Source organism: Sciurus vulgaris (genome assembly GCF_902686455.1).
Source record: "Sciurus vulgaris genome assembly, chromosome: 2".
Taxonomy (NCBI): Eukaryota; Metazoa; Chordata; class Mammalia; order Rodentia; family Sciuridae; genus Sciurus; species Sciurus vulgaris.
Window position 1 is genome coordinate 164,363,461 of NC_136462.1, and position 19,540 is coordinate 164,383,000.

At 33.3% G+C, this 19,540-nt stretch overlaps 1 protein-coding gene and 1 pseudogene across 4 annotated transcripts in view; one reads left to right on the forward strand and one right to left on the reverse strand.

The window, feature by feature from the left end:
* Window positions 1-19,540, reverse strand: part of MACROD2 (mono-ADP ribosylhydrolase 2) — a 2,108,743-nt gene that overhangs the window by 1,494,464 nt on the left and 594,739 nt on the right. The gene's annotated exons all lie outside the window — the stretch shown is intronic.
* LOC306653720 (adenylate kinase isoenzyme 6-like) overlaps window positions 8,290-19,540 on the forward strand; it is a 52,243-nt pseudogene continuing 40,992 nt past the window's right edge. Inside the window, exons 1-2 of the transcript in view lie at window positions 8,290-8,427; window positions 8,912-9,049. The product of the transcript in view is annotated as an adenylate kinase isoenzyme 6-like (transcript). The remainder of the gene's footprint in view (window positions 8,428-8,911; window positions 9,050-19,540) is intronic.

Here is a 19,540-nt window from a genome sequence, read left to right on the forward strand (position 1 = left end):
CTCTTATCTACCACACTGGATAAATTTCGGGAGGAGGGAGTAAGGTGCCTAGTCCCTACTCATTGTGATCCCCTGCAAACAAAAATATGTGTCCTGCCATGAGCATCTGGATTGCTATTTGCCATGTCCTTTCTCTGTCTGCCCAGTGATTTCTGCCATCTTCATATTCAGTCTACTAAGCTCTCCCTTGTTGGAAATACTTTTATACTTAAATGCATAATTATTCATTAGGTGACTACTTGAACTAAATTATTTCACATTTTTATATTTTTCTAGAACTCCCAGCATACAGGTTGGTATACTAGTATGTGGGCATTTTCTTTTTCTTTTTTTCTTTTTTTTCTTTTTAGTATTAGATTTTTCTCTTTTAGTTGTAGGTGGACACAATATCTTTATTTTATTTATTGATTTTTATGTGGTGCTGAGAATCAAATCCAGTGCCTCCACATGCTAGGCAAGTGCTCTACCACTGAGCTACGACACCAGCCCCACCATTGGCTTTTAATAAAGATTTGTTTGACTATTACTGCAAAAGTATGTCATAATACTAGCTAGCCTGGGATGATAATATTACTCCTGTCTTCAGAACCTGTCTTATGAAGGCATTACACTGAAGCTTAAAGTACATAAAAAGATCTCCTCAAACTTTATGAGACTATATATTTTCTTCTAGACATCATACAATGTTAAAGTTAATGTTCTTCCTTTGCAGACATGGGGTAGTGATGTCTAGTTCATCATTGGGTTTTTGATGTTTTAAATATTGCTTTGGACCTAGAGATTGCCAGATCTAAGCACAGTTGCAGATGAAATGGCTTTAAACATGGGCATCTCTGAAAATATTTTAAGTTTCTTATGCCATGGAATATACTTCTAGGGAACCAAACTAGCTATACCAATTTACAAAAAAGAAACTACAGTGAAAGGGCAAAAACAAAGAGAACTAATATACAATTATTTGAAGGAAGTTTTTTACATTCCCAGACCAAAGAATTTTGTTAAAAACCTTGTGTTCGTTAGGGAAAGAAAGCAATGAAGGAGAAAATGGACTAAATGCATTACATTTGTCATAAATAATGAAAGAATTTCAATGGCATCACACTATTAAAAATAAAATAAGGTTTAGCCAATACAGAACAGAGGAAGCAGGACCATCTAAGACAAAATAACTACTAAAATATATAAATAAGAGGGAACTAGTAATATGACTACAATACATATAAGATGCAAAAGAAGTAAAAAATGAGTGTGAACTCACATTACTAGCACAATGTGTAAAATGGATGCATTTGGATTTATATTTCCTTTTCATGCTGGCCCTGATTATATATATACCCTGCCTGCCATTCAAATGTATAGGATAGAGTAGGAAGATGAATGTGTCCTATTTAAGTTATGTCCAAGCATCATAATATTTTGTCTCATTCAAATATTACTAACCCGGCAAACACCAAAGCCAGCCTGAATATCCAACCATCTTCTCTAGTAAAAAAACCTTTATGTGTTAAGGAGTGGTGGGAAAATTTTTCCTTCATATTATATGTACAATCTCTTTAATTAGTAGGTTTGGGTAACTCTAAATCCCATTTTGAATAGATGATCCTAGTTCATGACTGTTTACCCAGTACTAATTATTAATACCCCTTCTGTCTATAATCAAAAGCTTAGATAACATATTTATGATCAGTTAACTATAGTCAAAAATGCTTAAAAATAATCAGATATATAATTTTTCAATACCAAATACATGATTTTAGGTAAGGCTGCAGAGAGGAAAAATTGTCCAGTATCCACAGTTTTAAATCAAAACCTCAAGAATATGTCATACAAATGCATACCATGGCTCAACATAAACTTTCACCAACACATCAAAAGCAGCTTAAAGCACATGTCTCACAGATGGAAGGGTCAGTAAGGTCACCTTTGTATATCAAGACAGCATATTTTTATAAAGTGCTGCAGAATTCGTGCCATACAGCAGTATGTAGCATTTAGTGAACTGCATGCAGATGTACCATTTTCCAGCTGGTCATTATTACAATTTTCACTAAATTTAAAGGAGATTTTACTTGGATTTTCAGCTTAACCTACCATCTGGCTAGCCACATCCAGTGTAACCAGAGGCTGGAAAATAGCACAGAGAAAACCCAAAAATATAATGTTTTAAAATATAACATTTTAGTCATTATAATAAATGTGAATGGTTTAAATTATATTATTAAAAGATAGAAATTCTCAAAAGGGCTAGGCTGCAAACATAATTAAATGAACAGAAATACTGACAAGATAAAATAGCATAACAGATGAGATAAAAAGTGAGCGTAAATGACATTACAATCAGATGTAGTAGAATACAATGTGTAAGGCATAAAATACAATGAAGTAGGACATTTCATTTTGATAAGCTATAGGCAAACAATCAATAGTTCATTTATTGAGATCTTATGCTAACATTTCTTCAAAATTGATTAACAGGAGAAATAAGAATTCAACCACTCTACAAGAATACTTGGAGATTTTAGCACAATTCTCTCAGAAATCACTCACTCAAATATACAAAAATAATTGATTAAAAGATTTATTTCTTACAAGTTTGATCTAATCACACACACACACACACACACACACACACACACACACGCACAGCAATGTGCCAAAGGTGGAAAATCCACGAATCAACAAATCCATTCTTTTCAAACAAAAATAATACAATTCAAAAAAAGCATGTGTTAGAACAAACAGATCTGGTTGGTGAGATTTTCACCTATAAAAACAAAATCATATAGGATGCTTTTTTCTGAATGAAATGAAATTAAATAATGAAATAAAATTAAATTTAATAAAACAAATATGAAATAAAATGAAATGAAATAATGAAATAAAATTAAAATTAATAAAACAAATATGCACCTTCTTACCAAAATAATTTAATCACTCAGAAATTTGTTTAAATTTTAATTGGTTCATAAAGAAAATGGAAAGTATTATATATTATTTAGAACTTAATGACCAAAAGAAACATACATATCAAAAGCTGTGAGATAATGTCTAAGAATATTTTTCTAAAGTGCTACAGACTCATGTCTTACAATATTTATAATATAATAAAGGAAATATATAGTTATATGCATATGTTAGAAATTTAAAAATTTGAAAATAAACATTGAAATGAAAACTTAAGGAAAAAACAATCTTGCAAATGTACTAAAAGTAAAAAATTGCCAAAAAAGAAAGGAGACAAAAACTCAGAAAAAAATTGAAGTAGAAAATCAAAGAATTATTTAATCATAAAAATGAAGCTATCATTTAAAAAGATAGAATACAAAAATATTTTTCAAATTCCATAAAGGTACAGAAGAAAGTATAAATAATGTATGGTCATACCTATAAAATAAATGCAAATAAAAACATGTTAGTGAATAATTAGTCAACATTTTTGCCAGTGATTCTGAAAAATCTACCAAAGTGGATTATTTTCAGGGAAAATTTAGCCAAAATTAACCTGAGAAGATTTAAAAACTTGAGTGAAACAATCATGAGGAGAAAATGAAAGGTTGATCAAAGATCTACTCCTAGATAAAGCAGTTCTACAAAATCATCAAGGAAAAGATGATCATCATGTTATTTATTGTCCCTCATATAAATAGATGAACCTTCTTAATTCTTTCTATAAAGTCAAAATAAGCCTGATATCAGTCCCAAAGGCAGGAAACATTAAAAATAAAAAAGCTTGTTCTATTTTCCTTATAGAATTAGAAGTTAAATTCATAAATTTTAGCAAATCAAAGAATATATATATCATCACTGCATTCATTGATCCATATTCAAAGAATTATGTACTAAAATGGTGAGTTTTAAGTAATAGCTCAATATCTTAATTTTGAGAATAAATTTTAAAAGCTGTATGCAGAAATAGAGAAATATATCAAAAGATTAATGCACAATGATCCCTAGGATTTATATCCAAAAAAGCAAAGATGATTCAACTTATAAAAGTTACTAATGAAATTCCCTAATTAATTCACTTAAAAGAATGTATGTGTATATATAAATATACATAAAATATGAATTCAATTCTTTATTTGTAAATTTTTATTGAAAGTATAATGAAAGGTAATTCTATATAATCTAGGAATAAAAAAATTTTCCTAAGCTAAAAAAGTTTCCTTACTAAAACTTAAAAAAATTAAACCTTTTTAATAATAAAATATTAGAAGCATTTTCACTTATGTCAGAATTTAGATAAGAATGCTGCTATTGGTTATATGCTATACAAAATTGAACACAGTCCTAACCAATGTCATAAGAAAATAATTAGTTCAACTACTATGAAAATGAGACATAGCTTTGATTAATTGCAGATTATATAATTTAAAGAAAAATAAAAAAAACTAACTGAAATAAATTCTATAGCCAAAGGGAATACAATATAGCTAGTCATGAAAACATTAATACACAGTATTTAATAATATCCCTATATAATAAGCTAACAACATAATGAAACAAATGTTCTAATCACAATAGCAAGAGAAATTAGTAAACTCTTAGAAATAAACATAGGATGTACAATGTATAAAATTCTACCAAAAGCTATAAAGAACACACAAATAAATGAGAAAACATGTTAGTGAGTAAAACTCAGTATTATAATATATATGTATATGTATACATATGGTTTCCTAAATTAAATTATAAAATCAACTAAATAACAAAAGAATACTTTTTTAGAACTTGAACAATATCCAGGTTAATCTAATGGGAAAAAATACACATTGCATAGAAATCTAAGAAACTTCTGAGAGAGAAGAGTAATGAGTGGGTATCAGCCTCTCCAGATATTATGAGGCTACAACAATTAAAAGTAATTTGGAACCAAAACTGACATAGAGACACAGGTGGAGACACAGAACAAAAACTTCTAAATTCCCAAACATGAAATTCTGTATATGACAATTGTTGCACACCAAAATATTGGGAGAAAATGGATCACTCAATCATTAAATTTTGTCAGGGAAAGGGAGTAACACACAGTAAGTGTATAGAGCAAAAGGATGCCAATTAAGGGTATTTTAAGGAACTTGAAAAATCCGAAGTTTGATCAAATCACCATCTGTATATTCAACCAGTTAACAGGAACGAAAGCCAAACTGGCGTTTCATGTCCAGAGTTCTAACTAAGCTTTCTCCTCAGTCTTTTGATATTCAAACTAATGCTTGAATTTTCCGTTATTATAGCAGAAAGGCTTTTCTTCTGCATTCTTTCACATGACACCATAGAATGAGAAAACTGAAGAACAACCACGCTATTACGTCTTATCACCTTTCATTACAAGTCCTGAGAACATTTCTGCTTAACAAAATGAAAATATATGTACTGTCTGATTACTCTTGTTTCTAAAATTCACATTGCCCCCTTTGGCAACTAACCCACAAAATCTTTCCCTGGATTCTCAAAAATGTGAAGAATTAAAACAAAACAAGAAAACAATAAACCCACATAAAGCCATCGATTCATATATATCTTTTTATTCGTTCAAAGACATAGCAGTCAGTTTTCTTTGTGTTGTCCAATGTGGTTTAAACATCTAGCCTCAAAAGCACTTAATAATGTTTGGTTCAAATTACAGAAACTTCTCAGTGAGCTTACCTTAAATATGAGCCAGCATTTTTTAAAAAATATTTTAGCACGAATATAAATATATTAATCTATCATGATCCTAAATTTGAAGAAAATATCTATCCCAAAACTATGTTTCTATAGAATGATAAGCAGCCTCATTAAGAGGGTTCCATCACTGGTATAGGAATATCTTAGTTATTAATCTTCTTTGTAAGCTTCGTGGGAACTTTATCTGTCTTATTTATTGATAACTGCCAACAGTTAAGCAAATGTATGCAATAAATATTTTGTGAATGAATGAAAAAAAATAAAAATATATAGAAATAGATAAATATATAGCTAAATAAATATATATCTTAAAAAATACATACAAGGACCTGTTATATATACACACACACATGTATGATAAGACTTGATATATATTGTGTATAATATATATTACATACATATATGTATACGTATCCCCATAAATGTATACAAATATATCCTAAAGTACTTGCATATACCTGGTGTGAGAGCCTCTGCTATCAGAACCTACTCTTGTACTTTTTGTAGGACTTATACATGATTCTAGAAAGCTTAATTTCAACATTTTGGAGAGGGGGTTATATCGGTGGTATAGAATAAGTGTGAATCTGGGAGGTGTTAGAATTCCATAAGTTTCACAAATCCTAACACCTTCCCAAAAAAGCACACTTGTTAAGTAAAAGGCAAAATGCCTTTTTCTTTTGTACACCCACCTCCAGTACAAATCTGCCAGATCCCCTTCCAACCAAATTGTTTCTCCTATGTAAAATTTCTGACTACAGCATGCCAATTCCAGGACCAAGCTATTCCCCTACTCCAGCCAGAACTAGGCTTCTTTAATGAAGGTGGCATATAAAACTAAATTATGGTCCTCAACTGTACAACATCAGTCTACAACTAGGTAGGCTGGCACCTCTAGCTTTCTGGGGGAACTTAGGCCAACCTTATTGAAAGGATGTGTTAATCATAGAATCAGAATTTTAGAGTTGAAGCAATCTCAAGGAAGAATCATGCATTATTTATTTAATCATTCAATAAATTACTCAACAAGCATTTATTGAGTAACTAGTACAGAACTGACAATAATTTCTAGTTCAAGTTTCTCATTAAGGTTATCATTGGACTGCTAGGTATGATAACCCTAAGTTATAAACAAAAACATTTTTAATTAGGTTCAATGTATTGTATGAAGGAAGGTTTAAGAAATGCACTAACATTATAAAATTTGTCACTCCCTTCTATGGAATAAATGTTTGTGTCTCTCCAAAATTCCTATGTTGAGGCCCTAATGTGATGGTATTTGGAGGCAAGGACTTTGGGAGGTAATTCATCAGGAGGGTATAGTCCCCATGATGAAATTTGTGACTTCATACTACAAAGAAGAAAGATATCCCATTTTTATGTGCGTGCCACAGAGGGATACAACAAGAAAGTGGCTGTCCATAAACCAAGAAGAGAGCCCTACCCAGGAACCAAATCAGCTGGTACCTTGATTTTGGACTTCTCACCCTGCCAGTCTGTCATATTTGTATTAGTAGCCCAGTCTGTGGTATTTGTATTAGTAGCCATAAGGCAACACCAACATATTTTAGTTTGAAATAAATTGGCTCAATTTTAATACTTAGCCTTCTGAAGTGACCATAACCCAAATGAAGCAAGTTTCAGTTTTTTTGGCATGCCTCGGAAGAGCTAATTTATTAAAAAAAAACAAAAAATGCTGGCTAAAGGAAGTACTTGTGGGAAATTTGGGCCCACTTGAGCTTGCTAGATAAGAAAACCCTTAATGGAAGTAGAGTACTCTACTGGGTGGGATAAAATGTAATGGTAATATTTTAAAGGTGAGTGAACTAAGAAAATAAATTTGCATCCCTGTGTCCTGGAAGCATTTGTGACACAAGTGCAAAGTCCAGTTCTGTCCTAAGGTAACTGCCTCAGGATGATAGAAGAAAAAAAGTAGAACTCTCAGCCCTGTACACTCTGTTTTTTGCCTTCTCTATAGGAATCATGTCAGAATGATGTTTTCTGTTTTATTTTAGTTGATCTCTTACCACCAGTTTTTAAAGTATGTCACAAACCATGGATAGGAATAAGTGCTTTATATAAATTATACCCAGTCCTCCCAACCTCCTTGTAAGGTAGGTCTTTATATTCCCATTTCAAAGATGAGTAAATACTGATTAGGCCAGATTATATTACTGATCTAACCTGACTGTTCTAGTTTGCAAAATTAAAGATTGAGACAAAGAATATACATAGTTTAATTGGGATGTGACCTCAGAAAGCAGACTGAGGTTGTGAGAACAATGAAGGAGGAAAGCAAGGCCAAGACAAGAGTAAATTACTGAGGCTACTGTCATGGGAAATCAGAGCTTGAATCCTTTGGGACCAGAAAAGAACACAGCTATCTCCCAATTTGCCCACTTAAATGAGATGCCTGAATGTTTATCCACGGCTCTTGGCCCCACTGGTTGATGGTTGTACCTGAAACATTAACACTCCCATGCTTTTGGCCTCTACTGGCTTGTGGGTGTGGAACTCCAGAAACATAGAGGAAGAATGTGGACAGGAAGCCATAAGACACACTCATGCTTCAGATGAAATACTGGTAGCTTGAGGCAAACCTAAGCTTGCACACAATTGTCCATGGCAGCTGTTTCTCAAGTCAGAAAGAAGTCAAGAGGATGTGCACAAGACATGAGAATCATCTCTAGCAGTCACACAGGTATTGAATTCCTGAACCTGGAAATAAACCCAGACAACAGAGTTACATCATCCAAGCATGTAACTTCCACGTATTCAATTGCATGCACTGAGCCAAAAGAGATAAAGAGATAAGACTGAGATCAGATGATAGGAATGATATCATTTCTATGCTCAGAGTGAGTGTGATTCTAGAGCTATGACTCTTCCTTCTTATCCTATGAGTATCTCATGGCAAAGAATGTCATTATAATGTTCAAGATTACATGTTTTCAAACCTCTGGCACTCAACTGCAAAAAATGAAAATCAGTTTCAGTGCTAGAGGGAAAAAAACAGCAGTGTGATCCTAATTAATATGCTTAACTGTATTTATTTTCTGGTCAGCAGAAAATGCAATTACCCTGTATTGGGACCCTAACTGTGAAGTGCTTGCCCTTCAACTACACAAATCATATCACATTGCATCAACATCATTTTCTCTGCAAAATCTCTTTCATTTCATTTAATATTATGCTGACACTACTGACTTATGTCATTTGAATTTGTAAAATGTTTGCTGCACAGTCTAGAGTGAGTGTAGGCACAGATCACAACATGGGACAAGCTGTGCAGGACACCAGGACAAGGATTCAAGATGAGCAGCTCACACAGGATGGTGAGGTTGGAAGATGCAAGAGTGGGCCCACAAATAGATTAACAGAGGTATGAGGATCTCTTCTGCATTCCAGAGTTCAGATTAAAGTGTTCCCTACCATAATTTGATAGAATTGATATATTAGGTCTAAACAAGTATGATTAAAAATACACCAGAAAAGGCAGTACACACTAAAATAGGCCTACTATGATTCTTCTCTCTCATACTGTCTTAGTTTGGAAGAAACAAAAAAGCAGAGCTTGAGATGAGGTCTTGTATGCAAGTAGTTAATTTGGGGAAGTGGTTCCCTCAAAACTGGAATGGCATTGAAAGGAGCAAGAAGTGTGAAAACTAGAAGCAGGGAAGTCAACTTAAGAATGTGTAGCTAACCTGGTGACTAACATGAGCAAATGGGATTTAATCCTGTTGGGGACACTCAGGAAGCTTGTAGAATACACTTCAGAACAGCCTGCCTGAGAAAGAAAATCACTTGCTGCCACCCCATACTGATTTGATTTCCAAGAGAAGTAGTTAAAAATTCCAGAGCAGAAAACATTTTGATGTACAGGCTCAAGAGAGGAGGCTTCATCTCTGTTCAGGTAATGCAAAAGCAATGGATGAAGCAAAAAAGTGATCTGGGAAGATGTGAGACCAGGCATAAAAGATGTTTAACACTCATATTAAAATCTACACCATTCACCAAGTATCCACAGAAATCAGAGGATGGTGACAAAGTCTTAAATAATGCAAAAATAAACTCAAAATCATGGCCTTTTATAATGCTTTTAAGTCCAACTACATTAAAATGCTATTTTTTAACAGAAAATATGTCCCAGCATTCTAAATTAAGGAAGCCATGCTACATGGATTTTTTTTCAGTAAGGTCAAGAAAATTTAATAATAATACAGTAAATGCAGAAATAGCAAGGTCTTAAATCACTAGTTCTCAACCCTAGCTACACACATTGGAGTCATGCACAGAGCTTTAAAAAACACACATGTCCAAGTCCCGCAACCACAGACACAAATTTGATTGATCTGGGTGTGGTCAGGACATTAGGCTTTAAAAAATTTTATTACAATTATGCATAATAGTGAGATTAATTATGTCATATTCAAACATGCACATAATGTTTCCCAGGTAATTCTAGTGTGCAGCCAAAGTTGAGTAAAATCAGCTTAAACAAAATGCAAATTGAAAACCAAGAGTGTTTTAAGTACTAGTAGGACCTAGAATCAAAAAGGTTTTTCTCTAGTTCAAGTAGTTCACATGCTTCAGCTAAAAATGCCTGGACTGTACTATTAGTTTAGTTTTCCAAAGGAGTGTCCAGTATGACACTCACAACACCAGTCTTTACAAGCTGTTCACAGGTAGACTGGTAATTATTAATTTAATACTCACAATGGACTACCAGATGACCAGAGGATCAGTTCAACTTTTTAAATGTGTTCTTTGGAGATAAAGCTTTGCAGTGAATGACTGAGTAAATAAATTCATTGATAATGAATGAAGCAATCTGCTACTGGATATTTTTCCCCAAAGTATGAATTACTAAGTAAGCTTGGGGTCATTTAAATGTTGAAACAGTAAAAGAACACTGACAAAAGAACACAAGTCTACTAAGTGTTTGACTGGTAGAACTTATTAGCTTCAAGCTTCCTTTCTTCAGAAGAAAAGTAGGTCCTAAGGTCATGACTTCGAAGTTTTCGTTTTCAGCTATAATGCAGCCATGAGTATTTTAACCTGATGACCCCCTTAAGAAAAGTCAGGGTTTTGCCAGCATGTATTTACAAAGCACAGTCAGGGGCATGCCAGTCTCCTTATGTTATCACAGAAGTATCTTGAAATAAAAAATGCAGATACAAGAGTTGACATCCAATTTTTGCTTGACAGTTGCAAATAACATTTTATAATGAGAATGATAATATTTGCTTTTGGTGTGTTTTCAGGCAAAGGGGAAAAAATCAAATCCTATTTATTCAGATAAATTGAAAAATGCAGTAACCAAGATAATGGAATAATCCATTTAGTGCCACTGCATATTAAGTCTGCATGGATTTCCATCTTTCAGAAATTTAAAAACACACTACAATGCACCTATAAGTGTTAAAACAACCCAGGAATGATCAAGATATATTAAGTTCACCATTGTGGATGTCTGCCACCATCCATAATACTCTCAATTTTCTTCCAAGCTGGTCTCCATCCGTGTAACAAAGTTAGTTTTGTCAAGTAGATTAACTGGACTCAGAAGTTTAATATTTTTTCTTTTCTTTTTTCTTTTTTCTTTCTTCTTTTCTTTCTTTCTTTCTTTTTTTTTTTTTAAGGAAGGCCTCTAATCAACCTGCTTTGAAAAATTCCACTTAGCAGCAAGGCACTTAATTATCTTGCTAACCTTTTGTTCAGTTGCTTTGCAAATAATGACATGAAACATTCCGTCTTTTTACTTCCAAGCTTTTTCTTCTTCCTGATTAGATTCTACTTAAATAGCATCATGTTCCTTCAAGTTCCTCCAAGATGAGGGATTTTCTTTAATCACCTGAAACCTGCTGGTCTGCCTTGTTAGCATTCTGAGATATCTCATTCAAGAAACTTACATCAACAATGCAACTGCTTACTCCTAACAGGTTGAGTACATTAATTGTCATCTCTTTATCAAGGCTTTATATTAATTTAAGTATAGAAAGATATGCAAAGTGGGTTTTGAAATACGAGATGATTGCAATACATTAAAATGGGCTTTCCCACTCCTGTACCTTATATAAAAAGAAATAGTATAATCAAATTCCATCTTTGCAAGAAAAACAAAACTTACATTAAAAATAAAATGTGATAACTAACAAAAATGTATTAATCAAATATTGAAATGATTTTTCCAAGAGAAGCATAAAAAAGCAAGTATTAAACATGCATTTTCATCTGATTATAAAATATCATTTGCACACCTGTCAAAGAAAGATTGGATATCAAAGAATTGGATATAGTTGCTTCCCAGACAAAATAAGAAAGGGGGGAAAAATAGAATGTGTTATGTTTAATATGGGCAGATGCCTGAATTCAAAGAAAATGAAATGGTAAAAGGTAAAGGTTAGGGCTTTCAGCTAGCAACAGCGTAAAGTAATGCAACCCACAAAATTCACAAGGAAGTCTGGGAAGCATGGGAAGAGAAGAAAAATGGAATTCTTAAAAGAAACAGCTGAAAAGTCATGTAAACCTGAGTCACACTCTTATCTGTATAATTGCAAAGCTGTAGAAAAATAAATTTTCTACATACAGTCAATATTTAGCTTAGGTTTCAGCAAAATTACCTTCATCTGGTATAAAGTTTTGGTTTATTCAGAAGCAATACTTGCACACTTGAAAAACAAAATGCTTGTAACTCAATCCATCTCATATTTCATTGTAGTATTTATAGAGTTTTGGCTGAATAGAGACAAAGATTTAAATATAATTAGATGCACCCTGTCAAAATGATACTCTTACAATTTAAAAGGAGGGATGAGATACCCTGTGTTACCTTTTGCTAAAAAGCAAGTAAATACAGGAGTAGGACTCAAAATGATTCTTTAAGAAATGATATTTTATCAAAAAAATGCATTTTGAGAGATAGTCATCTGAATAAAAATCAGTGAATTATCAATCTCTGGAACACTAAAAATCCCTGACTTGAATTTATAAAAGAAAACAAGCACCCAATTTTTTTTTTTATTTCTGAAAATACAAAGCTTTATAACAAACTGCCTTGTCCCTGACTACTTGTTATATCTCATTTTTTCCCAAATAAAAAATTATTAGAAACATTTTATCAATTCAGTAAAAGAATAACAGACATTCCCAATTATATGAAACATGATACTTGAATTTAAAAAATATCTCACAGATTGTTAAAATAATTATGGAGAAAAGTTAAAAATCAGATAAAAATTAAGATATTTAAATTAGCTTATATTTAACATTTGTATAATATGGCATTTAAATCAGTACTAATTGTATCTCAATTGTGAAAAGAAATCTGCTATTGATAAATGTTTTATGTACATATACATTTTGAAATACACATAATTTTCTCTTATAAGAGCCTTTAAAATATTCCATGCTATTTTCTGAATATGTAAAATTTTAAGAAGGTGGCAAGTCAGAATAGAAAGAATGTTAGATTGTATTTCAGAAATCCTGTGTTCTGGATCTACCTCAAAAACATGCTTGCTTAGAAAAGTCAATTCAGTCACTTAAGACTGAGTGTTCTCACCCAACACTGAGGTAACAGACATCCATTCCTTATACTTTTCAGTTTCATGATTCTAGGTTAAGGGATGACTTTCCCATCTCTAATACCAAGCTATTCATTCCTTGTACAGTTTTAAAAGTTAAATTCTAAAACCCTAATTCTAAAGTTCATATTTAAGAAGAGTTATCATTTTAATCACTTTTAAAGCATAAAAACTGCTATGGTTGTGAAGTATGTATATGCTTTACAACTTCAGGAAAGTAATCTGCAACATAAAATTATTTATTAATGCATAAATCTTAATGTATTAAATAGGGTTTTTATGTTAGAACTCTGTGTACTTTTGGATTTCATTAACAGGATACTTAAATATAGCAATTTATAATTTGAATATCTCTCTCAATATTGACATCCTCAATGATTTGACCATCCAGTACCTTTAAGTTATCATAAACAATATTATTGATGAAGAAGTGTTATTTCTTCAAAATAGATTAGCAGAGTCTAACATTTAAGAATCACACCCAGAAAGATGGTCAAATTTAACATTTTATCTCCAAATGAGGTTATTAATACAGATAACTGGAAAATACTAGATCAGAAGAGTATGGTACTTACCCCACAATTCAAACTTGTGACTACCTCTGGATATATTCTTAAAATTTAAGAAATAAACATTACTTAAAGATATGTTCAAATAAATCTTATAATTTATTTGAAAATACTCTATTTATATTCATATTTTGCCTAATATAAGAACTTTGATTTCTGTTTTTAAAATATACCAAAAGTTTTGAAAATTGGGATGGCCTTCTGCTCTTTTGACCTTTAAGAACCCTTATCTAACAATGTTTGCAAATAGAAAGTCCAGATGTCACTGGAAAGTGTCACACTTACATTCAATCCAGCCTTTTAATTATATCCAAAAAAGGCAAAGTTCTGTCATATGTTCTTGACTTGGGACCTCCATATTTTGCATTGTCTAAATTAATCAACCAGCTCTCCAAAGCAACCGTGCCATTAGCAGCTCTGAGGCATATTGAACATGGCAGTTACATTTTCAAACCAGTAGCAGAGATAAAAAAAATTTTTTTTGAAATAGACTGGCAAGGGAACCAGGCTTACATAAAGGGCCTCTCATAAGGGCTTCCTTGAATCTGAGAAAAAAAATCTGTCAGGTGGCAGCAGGGCTTTGTGGTTCATGCCATCTCATTCCCTTTGTTTTTAATCACCCATGAAGAGCTGCAGTTCTGTTGCTATTGGCTATCAAATCACATCAAAACCTGGACTGAAATATGCACATTTTGAAGCCTCTGCTCAAGCAGTATAAGCCTCTCTGTGTCATTTTGAGGAACAAGTAATGACATCCTTTCTTCGCTTTCATAAATACCAATCATGGGGGTGGAAAATCCGAATTAGGAAATCAGTGTACTGGTACCTGTTCCTGATGCATGCAGCCTAAATAATCATGTGCCTGTGAAAAAATTCATTATTTCACAAAATGCATATCATCTAGGCTCACCAATGTACTAACAAAGATAACTACTTATTTAGGTGCCTATAATATACTATATAATATATTTTAATAGAAATGAAGTTTTCTTCCAACAATTTCTATACACTTAATTGCAGCTTCATTATAAGCATCATCCAGCAGAAAGATAAACATTTGCTTAGGTATTTTTACTATAATGAATTTCAGCAATAATGTGCCATTATTATAAAGTTCACCAACCTATGTAGAACATTTTCTTTTTAAAATTATATTTAATTATGCATGATTTTGTGTCAATTAAAAATGAAATAAAAAATTAAAATAATCACTTGAAGATAAATAATTTTATTTAACACATTCCTCATCCAAATAAAGTTCTAAGTAATGAGGAATTATAAATTGTGCCTTCTCTTATAAGGAATACCAAAATATATATTTATAAGATGCATATACATGAAAATTAATGAATTATTTTATTTGAAATGGGATTATAAAAACCATGAATATCCATTGAAATTCAGTTGATAAAATGTGATATGAGAGAATAAATAGAATTGTGAGTTTCTGACATTTCTCAAGTGTGTGGTACAGGGGCTCGTGAGCATTCCTGAGACCTTTTTCAGGGAATCTATGAGGTCAAAACTATTTTTATAATAATACTAAGATTTTGTTTAACCTTTAAAGTCTTTTTTCAGAAGTGAACAGTAAAGTTTTTTCAGAGGCTATGTTTATTAGTCTGTTTTTCATTAACCTGAAACTGGGTAACTTTATAAAGAAAAGAGGTTTATTTAGCCCTTAGTTTTGAAGACTGAAAGCCTAAGATTAGTCCTCTGATGAGGAACTAATGGCAGATGGTATCATGGCAGGAGTACATGTGGGAGAAGGAGATCATAGCACAAGGCAGGAAGTCAAAGAGAGATTCAGGGATCAGGCCCAGACTTTTACAGCAGCAACTCCATCTCATGAAAACTACCTGAATTCCTTCTAAATGTAGCACCCCCAAGGACTTCAGGACCTTTCACTAGGCTCCATCTCTTAAAGGTCCCACCACCATACTTAAAACCAAGCTTCCAACACATGCACCTTTGAGACACAAACCATATACAAACTGTAGTACAATATGATGTGTGATGTCATAAAAAATTGAATGCAAAAACAGAGATGAAATCCAGCTGTTTTCTGTTCAGGCAGACATTAAAGTGTTTTTCAAAAATCTAAAATTATCACACTCTTCTTAATAAAACTTTATATTTGAAAAAGAAATAAGATATGAAGTGTAAACCAGCACAGGAATGACAGCCTCAGAGCATGCCATGTTCATGATTTCAATAGATGCAGAAAAAGCATTTGATAAAATACAGCACCCCTTCATGCTCAAAACACTAGAAAAACTAGGGAAAGTGGGAACATTCCTTAACATTGTAAAGGCCTTGTATGCTAAGCCAATGGCCAATATTATTCTAAATGGTGAAAAACTGAAAGCATTCCCCTAAAAACTGGAACAAGGCAGGGATGCCCACTTTCACCACTTCTATTCAACATCGCCCTTGAAACTCTAGCCAGAGCAATTAGACAGACCAAAGAAATTAAAGGGATAGGAATTGGAAAAGAAGAACTCAAAGTATCCCTGTTCGCTGATGACATGATTATATATTTAGAGGAACCAGGAAATTCCACCACAAAACTTTTAGAACTCATAAGTGAATTCAGTAAAGTAGCAGGATATAAGATCAATACTCATAAATCTAATGCATTTTTATACATAAGTGATGAATCTTCAGAAAGAGAAGTTAGGAAAACTACCCCATTCACAATAGCCTCGAAAAAAAAATAAAATACTTGGGAATCAATCTAACAAAAGAGGTGAAAGACCTCTATAATGAGAACTACAGAACACTAAAGAAAGAAATTTAAAAAAAAAAAAAAAAAACCTTAGAAGATGGAAAGAGTTCCCATGTTCTTGGAGAGGCAGAATTAATATTGTCAATATGGCCATACTACCAAAAAAGTGCTATACAGATTCAATGCAATTCCAACTAAAATCCCAATGATGTACCTCACAGAAATAGGGCAAGCAATCATGAAATTCATCTGGAAGAATAAGAACCCCAGAATAGCTAAAGCTATCCTTAGCAGGAAGAGTGAAGCAGCGGGTATCGCAATACCAGATCATCAACTCTATTACAAAGCAATAGTAACAAAAATGGCATGGTATTGGCACCAAAATAGACAGGTAGATCAATGGTACAGAATAGAGGACACGGACACAGACCCAAATAAATACAATTTTCTCATACTAGACAAAGGTGCCAAAAACATGCATGGAGAAAAGGCAGCCTGTTCAGCAAATGGTGCTGGGAAAACTGGAAAACCATATGCAGCCGAATGAATCTAAACCCCTGTCTCTCACCCTGCACAAAACTCAACTCAAAATGGATCAAGGACCTTGAAATCAGACCAGAGACCCTGCATCTTATAGAAGAAAAAGTAGGTCCAAATCTTCAACTTGTTGCCTTAGGATCAGACTTCCTTAACAGGATTCCCATAGCACAAGAAATAAAAGCAAGAATCAACAACTGGGATAGATTCAAACTAAATAGCTTTCTTTCAGCAAAGGAAACTATCAGCAATGCGAAGAGAGAGCCTACAGAATGAGAGAAAATCTTTGTCACTCATACTTCAGATAGAGCACTAATTTCCAGAATATATAAAGAACTCAAAAAACTCTACACCAAGAATACAAATGATCCAATCACCAAAAGGGCTAAGGATATGAACAGATGCTTCACAGAAGATCTACAAGCAATCAACAGATACATGAAAAAATGTTCAACATCTCTAGTAATACTAGTAATAAGAGAAATACAAATCAAAACTACCCTAAGATTCCATCTCACCCCAATTAGAATGGCGATTATCAAGAATACAAGCAACAATAGGTGTTGGCGAGGATGTGGGGAAAAAGGTACACTCATACATTGCTGGTGGGCTGCAAATTAGTGCAGCCACTCTGGAAAGCAGTGTGGAGATTTCTTAGAAAACTTGGAATGGAACCACCATTTGAGCCAGCTATCCCACTCCTTGGCCTATACCCAAAGGACTTAAAATCAGCATACTACAGTGATGCAGCCACATCAATGTTCATAGCTGCTCAATTCACAATAGCCATAGATTGTGGAACCAACCTAGATGCCCTTCAATTGATGAATGGATAAACTGTGGTATATGTAATGGAATATTACTCAGTCATAAAGAATAATAAAATTATGGCATTTGCAGGTAAATGGATGAAATTGGAGAATATCATGCTAAGTGAGATAAGCCAATCTCAGAAAACCAAAGGACAAATGATCTCGCTGATAAGCAGATGATGACACAAAATGGGGGGGGGGAGGCAACAATGGAGGAAGGAGGGACTGTATAGAGGGAAAAGAGGGGTGGGAGAGGAGGGGAGAAGGAAAAAAATAACAGAATGAATCAAACACCATTACCCTATGTAAATGTATGATTACACAAATGGTATGCCTCTACTTCATGTACAGAGAAACAAGATGTATCCCATTTGTTTACAATAAAAATAAATTAAAAAAAAAAAAAAAAAGAACATGCCATGTTCTTAAGAGACCTGGCACCTGGCTGCTAAGGTGTAGTGGTACTGGTTCACAGAGAGCAGAGTTGTTCTTGGTTGTCTCTATTCCTTATGGAGCCTTGAATACATGAGGCCCTTCTAGGAAAGTCAGACCTTCATGGGTTGAAGCCACTTTTTCATGGACCTGGAATGGTAGACCTGACGGAGCTGTACACTATTTCTAGGAAGACAAGCAACAGCTGAGAGTGTAGATAATAGGATACTTATTACTGGAATAAGCCATTCTTTGGGCCTCAGAAAATTTCTTCTGGGACCTCTCATCCCAGTCTTGATCCTACCAGTGGACCAAAGCAAAGATAGACTTTGGATGGGTTTAACCACCAGCCACAACTTTTTGGGTTAATTGGGTAAAGATCTAATTATTGTTCACAGTTGTTTGGTTATTTTTTTTTTTTTCAACTGTATACTCTGTTGTGAGGTAGGGAACAGTGTAAGAAGATGAGCAGTAAGTAAGTATTCTCTAGGATCCAAAATTCTAATATCCTAAAACAATAAAGTAGCCTTTATTTTTATTGTTAATTTATGCAAAAAGTCTCTTCTCGCTGAGACCTAATCAAACCCTTCATCTATAATATTCTTTTTTTCTCTTTTTTTGGTACCAGGGATTGAACCCAGAGGCACTTATCCATTGAGCCACATTCCCATTCCTTTTTTATATTTTATTTAGAGACAGGGTCTTGATGAGTTGCTTAGGGCCTTGCTGCTGAGGCTGGCTTTGAATTTACAATCCTCCAGCCTCAGCCTTCCAAGGCCCTGGGATTATAGGCATGTACATGACACCCAGCATCCAAAACATTTTTAACAGGTCTTGTCTATTATAAAACAGATATAGTCAGTGAATGGAAGAAACAAAATTTCGATAAATTTCCATTTAATGCCTGTCTCTTACAAGATTGGGAGCTTGAAGGGGACAGAAATCATTTCTTAGACATTGCTAACACTCAATAAGTATTTGATTAGTAAATATATAAATAAGTAAGTGAATAAACTCCCTAGTTCTTAGAGGAAGGGCAATGAAAGGCAATACCATGATATGTTAGGCCTGGTTATACTTTAATAACATTTATTTATTTATATCATTATCTATGTCCCCTTCAATGTGGTGACAGTTTATTAAACTTAATTCTATACTATAGTGGGTGGCACAGCAAAATCCCAGACACAGACTTCTGAAGACTTTTATTAA